We start from the raw sequence: 6,517 nt of genomic DNA on the forward strand, positions 1-6,517 counted from the left end.
GGAACTCTATTCCACAGTACTACATAGAGCCATGACTACATGGAACTCTATTCCACAGTACTACATAGAGCCATGACTACATGGAACTCTATTCCACAGTACTACATAGAGCCATGACTACATGGAACTCTATTCCACAGTACTACATAGAGCCATGACTACATGGAACTCTATTCCACAGTACTACATAGAGCCATGACTACATGGAACTCTATTCCACAGTACTACATAGAGCCCTGACTACATGGAACTCTATTCCACAGTACTACATAGAGCCATGACTACATGGAACTCTATTCTACAGTCCTACATAGAGCCATGACTACATGGAACTCTATTCCACAGTACTACATAGAGCCATGACTACATGGAACTCTATTCCACAGTACTACATAGAGCCATGACTACATGGAACTCTATTCCACAGTACTACATAGAGCCCTGACTACATGGAACTCTATTCCACAGTACTACATAGAGCCATGACTACATGGAACTCTATTCCACAGTACTACATAGAGCCATGACTACATGGAACTCTATTCCACAGTACTACATAGAGCCATGACTACATGGAACTCTATTCCACAGTACTACATAGAGCCATGACTACATGGAACTCTATTCCACAGTACTACATAGAGCCATGACTACATGGAACTCTATTCCACAGTACTACATAGAGCCATGACTACATGGAACTCTATTCCACAGTACTACATAGAGCCATGACTACATGGAACTCTATTCCACAGTACTACATAGAGCCATGACTACATGGAACTCTATTCCACAGTACTACATAGAGCCATGACTACATGGAACTCTATTCCACAGTACTACATAGAGCCATGACTACATGGAACTCTATTCCACAGTACTACATAGAGCCATGACTACATGGAACTCTATTCCACAGTACTACATAGAGCCATGACTACATGGAACTCTATTCCACAGTACTACATAGAGCCATGACTACATGGAACTCTATTCTACAGTACTACATAGAGCCATGACTACATGGAACTCTATTCTACAGTACTACATAGAGCCATGACTATGGAACTATTCATGAGACACTACTATTCTACAGTACTACATAGAGCCATGACTACATGGAACTCTATTCCACAGTACTACATAGAGACATGACTACATGGAACTCTATTCCACAGTACTACATAGAGCCATGACTACATGGAACTCTATTCCACAGTACCACATTGAGCCATGACTACATGGAACTCTATTCTACAGTACTACATAGAGCCATGACTACATGGAACTCTATTCCACAGTACCACATTGATCCATGACTACATGGAACTCTATTCCACAGTACTAGATCCATGACTACATGGAACTATATTCCACAGCCATGACTACATGGAACTCTATTCCACAGTAGTACATAGAGCCATGACTACATGGAACTCTATTCCACAGTACTACATAGAGCCATGACAACATGGAACTCTATTCTACAGTACTACATAGATCCATGACTACATGGAACTCTATTCCACAGTACAACATAGAGCCATGACTACATGGAACTCTATTCCACAGTACTACATAGAGCCATGACTACATGGAACTCTATTCCACAGTACTACATAGAGCCATGACTACATGGAACTCTATTCCACAGTACTACATAGAGCCATGACTACATGGAACTCTATTCCACAGTACTACATAGAGCCATGACTACATGGAACTCTATTCCACAGTACTACATAGAGCCATGACTACATGGAACTCTATTCCACAGTACTACATAGAGCCATGACTACATGGAACTCTATTCCACAGTACTACATAGAGCCATGACTACATGGAACTCTATTCCACAGTACTACATAGAGCCATGACTACATGGAACTCTATTCCACAGTACTACATAGAGCCATGACTACATGGAACTCTATTCCACAGTACTACATAGAGCCATGACTACATGGAACTCTATTCCACAGTACTACATAGAGCCATGACTACATGGAACTCTATTCCACAGTAGTACATAGAGCCATGACTACATGGAACTCTATTCTACAGTACTACATAGAGCCATGACTACATGGAACTCTATTCCACATCAGGTAACTGATGCAGCAGGATAATCAGATTTAAAAAGAGATAAAATACACCTTGTGGAACATAACATACACACTATACACACACACATGATAACATACACACTATACACACACAGTATACACACACATGATAACATACACACTATACACACACATGATAACATACACACACGATAACATACACACAGTATACACACACACACACACACACACACGTCATAACATACACACTATACACACACATGATAACATACACACTATACACACACATGATAACATACACACTATACACACACATGATAACATACACACACGATAACATACACACTATACACACACACACACACACACACACACACACACACGATAACATACACACTATACACACACACGTCATAACATACACACTATACACACTACACACACACGATAACATACTCACTATACACACACACATGATAACATACACACTATACACACACACACACACACACTATACACACACACACTATACACACACACGTCATAACATACACACTATACACACACACACACGATAACATACACACTATACACACACACACACAGACACTATACACACACACACGTCATAACATACACACTATACACACACATGATAACATACACACTATACACACACATGATAACATACACACACGATAACATACACACTATACACACACACACACGATAACATACACACCCATGGATTTAGTACTGTAGATATGTGGTAGTGATGGAGTAGGGGCCTGAGGGCACACACTTAATATGTTGTGAAAATCTGTTGTGAATGTATTGTAATGTTTTTTCAATTGTTTAACTGCCTTAATTTTGCCCGGACCCCAGGAAGAGTAGCTGCTGTCTTGACAGGAACTAATGGGGATCCGTAATGAACCCCAGGAAGAGTAGCTGCTGCCTTGGCAGGAACTAATGGGGATCCATAATGAACACCAGGAAGAGTAGCTGCTGCCTTGGCAGGAACTAATGGGGATCCATAATGAACACCAGGAAGAGTAGCTGCTGTCTTGGCAGGAACTAATGGGGATCCGTAATGAACCCCAGGAAGAGTAGCTGCTGCCTTGGCAGGAACTAATGGGGATCCATAATAAACCCCAGGAAGAGTAGCTGCTGTCTTGGCAGGAACTAATGGGGATCCGTAATGAACCCCAGGAAGAGTAGCTGCTGCCTTGGCAGGAACTAATGGGGATCCATAATGAACAGCAGGAAGAGTAGCTGCTGTCTTGGCAGGAACTAATGGGGATCCATAATGAACCCCAGGAAGAGTAGCTGCTGCCTTGGCAGGAACCAATGGGGATCCATAATAAACCCCAGGAAGAGTAGCTGCTGCCTTGGCAGGAACTAATGGGGATCCATAATAAATCCCAGGAAGAGTAGCTGCTGCCTTGGCAGGAACTAATGGAGTTCCCTAATAAACCCCAGGAAGAGTAGCTGCTGCCTTGGCAGGAACTAATGGGGATCCATAATAAACCCCCAGGAAGAGTACCTGCTGCCTTGGCAGGAACTAATGGAGATCCATAACAAACCCCAGGAAGAGTAGCTGCTGCCTTGGCAGGAACTAATGGGGATCCATAATAAACCCCAGGAAGAGTAGCTGCTGTCTTGGCAGGAACTAATGGGGATCCGTAATGAACCCCAGGAAGAGTAGCTGCTGCCTTGGCAGGAACTAATGGGGATCCATAATGAACAGCAGGAAGAGTAGCTGCTGTCTTGGCAGGAACTAATGGGGATCCATAATGAACCCCAGGAAGAGTAGCTGCTGCCTTGGCAGGAACCAATGGGGATCCATAATAAACCCCAGGAAGAGTAGCTGCTGCCTTGGCAGGAACTAATGGGGATCCATAATAAATCCCAGGAAGAGTAGCTGCTGCCTTGGCAGGAACTAATGGGGTTCCCTAATAAACCCCAGGAAGAGTAGCTGCTGCCTTGGCAGGAACTAATGGGGATCCATAATAAACCCCCAGGAAGAGTACCTGCTGCCTTGGCAGGAACTAATGGAGATCCATAACAAACCCCAGGAAGAGTAGCTGCTGCCTTGGCAGGATCTAATGGGGATCCATAATAAACCCCAGGAAGAGTAGCTGCTGCCTTGGCAGGAACTAATGGTGATCCATAATAAACCCCAGGAAGAGTAGCTGCTGCCTTGGCAGGAACTAATGGTGATCCATAATAAACCCCAGGAAGAGTAGCTGCTGCCTTGGCAGGAAATAATGGTGATCCATAATAAACCCCATGAAGAGTAGCTGCTGCCTTGGCAGGAACTAATGGGGATCCATAATAAACCCCATGAAGAGTAGCTGCTGCCTTGGCAGGAACTAATGGGGAACCCATGAAGAGTAGCTGGGATCCATAATAAACCCCATGAAGAGTAGCTGCTGCCTTGGCAGGAACTAATGGGGATCCATAATAAACCCCATGAAGAGTAGCTGCTGCCTTGGCAGGAACTAATGGGGATCCATAATAAACCCCAGGAAGAGTAGCTGCTGCCTTGGCAGGAACTAATGGGGATCCATAATAAACCCCAGGAAGAGTAGCTGCTGCCTTGGCAGGAACCATAATAAACCCCATGAAGAGTAGCTGCTGCCTTGGCATCCATAATAAACCCCATGAAGAGTAGCTGCTGCCTTGGCAGGAACTAATGGGGATCCATAATAAACCCCAGGAAGAGTAGCTGCTGCCTTGGCAGGAACTAATGGGGATCCATAATGAATACAAATACTAACACAGCATTTCATACGCACACAAAAATGCCAGTCCTGTTTAGCTGTATACTGTATGTTAGTGTTTCCCCACCCTGGTCCTCCAGTACCCACAACACCCTGGTCCTCCAGTACCCCCAACACCCTGGTCCTCCAGTACCCCCAACACCCTGGTCCTCCAGTTATCCCCTGGTCCTCCAGTACCCCCAACACCCTGGTCCTCCAGTACCCCCCAACACCCTGGTCCTCCAGTACCCCCAACACCCTGGTCCTCCAGTACCCCCAACACCCTGGTCCTCCAGTACCCCCAACACCCTGGTCCTCCAGTACCCACAACACCCTGGTCCTCCAGTACCCCCAACTCCCTGGTCCTCCAGTACCCCCAACACCCTGGTCCTCCAGTACCCCCAACACCCTGGTCCTCCAGTACCCCCAACTGGAGGACCAGGGTGTTGGGGGTACTGGAAGACCAGGGTGTTGGGGGTACTGAAGGACAAGGGTTGGAAACCACTGTTGCATGTACTGTAAGTGGACCACAGCTAACCCCCTCCTCAATCACCACAGCACGCTAACAATCCTCTTTTAAAACCATTTTATGAGGCCAGAACGAATAACACTGTCTCCCTGTCCATCCATCCACTTGTGTATCCATCCTGTGTTACACCATATGTTTCTTTGCTGTAGTGTAATGCCATTTCAGAAACATATATTTTTCCTGTATTTTGCAGGCCTATTTACCATCCATAAGTATTAAATATATTTCCCAATAGTTCGTAGAGCTTGTTATTAAAGGGCAGTGATACACTATCAAGAGCGGTGTGCGTGTTTCTTATTTCCCCCCCAATAATTCTTATACAATGTTATGTTCTTGAGACACGTTTGACTGAACTTTAATGGATTTTTCAACTGTTGACAGTTGGGGCAAACTATTTTATACATTTTTGTTGTATACTCTTAAAATGTGAGCAAACCCTATGTTAATTGACTCATTTTAACTTTGCTATACCAGATCATTTTACAATCCCATACGCATGCATCACTTTGTATGTTATGCTTTCATCATCACAGTCGTAACTCACAGATAATTCTACGAAAACGAAAAGTAAAAGTTATGGGCGACCAATATGTTATAAGAATAGCCTACATTTTTTTTAAAAGCTCGGTTTAAGATAAAAGCGAAGCATCCGTACCTGTCACTCGTAAAGTTGGGTTCTTCTGTTGGTTGACTTCTCCTCAGTACTCCGTCGTTCTACTACTCTGCGGTCTGTTCGGCAGGCGTCCCCGCGTGCTTTCTTTTAATAACCAGCCCTGTAAATGGAAAAAGTGGGGAGAATTTTCCCACGCTTTTTATTGGTCTTTCCAAAAGGAAATTGGTCCAGGAAAGGGGATGGATGAATTATAAAATAGTTCTCTAGAGCTGTTCACTGTGCTCTGCAACGCCAGCGACTTCAGAGATGACCTGTCGATAATGAAGGATTTGTAGGCTATTAGCTAGCATAAGTGAAAGTGCCAAAGTTATCAACTTGAAGGCATATCGTATCAAAGTTGACCAATCGGTGTAGAAAGTGAAGTCTATAGCGTAACTGTCAACTTGTGCGTAACCATAAAGGTGTGAAACAATATGTCAATACGATCTGTTCAACAGTAGATTTAACACGTAGCCTATAATGAATT

General features: G+C 44.1%; 1 protein-coding gene across 1 annotated transcript in view; it reads right to left on the bottom strand.

The window, feature by feature from the left end:
* Positions 1-6,203, bottom strand: part of gja4 (gap junction protein alpha 4) — a 23,286-nt gene extending 17,083 nt beyond the window's left edge. Inside the window, exon 1 of the mRNA XM_065020028.1 lies at positions 6,034-6,203. The gene's annotated coding sequence lies outside the window, so the exon portion shown is untranslated. The remainder of the gene's footprint in view (positions 1-6,033) is intronic.
* Between the last annotated feature and the right edge of the window lie 314 nt (positions 6,204-6,517).

This window comes from Oncorhynchus nerka, linkage group LG7 (genome assembly GCF_034236695.1).
Source record: "Oncorhynchus nerka isolate Pitt River linkage group LG7, Oner_Uvic_2.0, whole genome shotgun sequence".
In the NCBI taxonomy this organism is placed as follows: Eukaryota; Metazoa; Chordata; class Actinopteri; order Salmoniformes; family Salmonidae; genus Oncorhynchus; species Oncorhynchus nerka.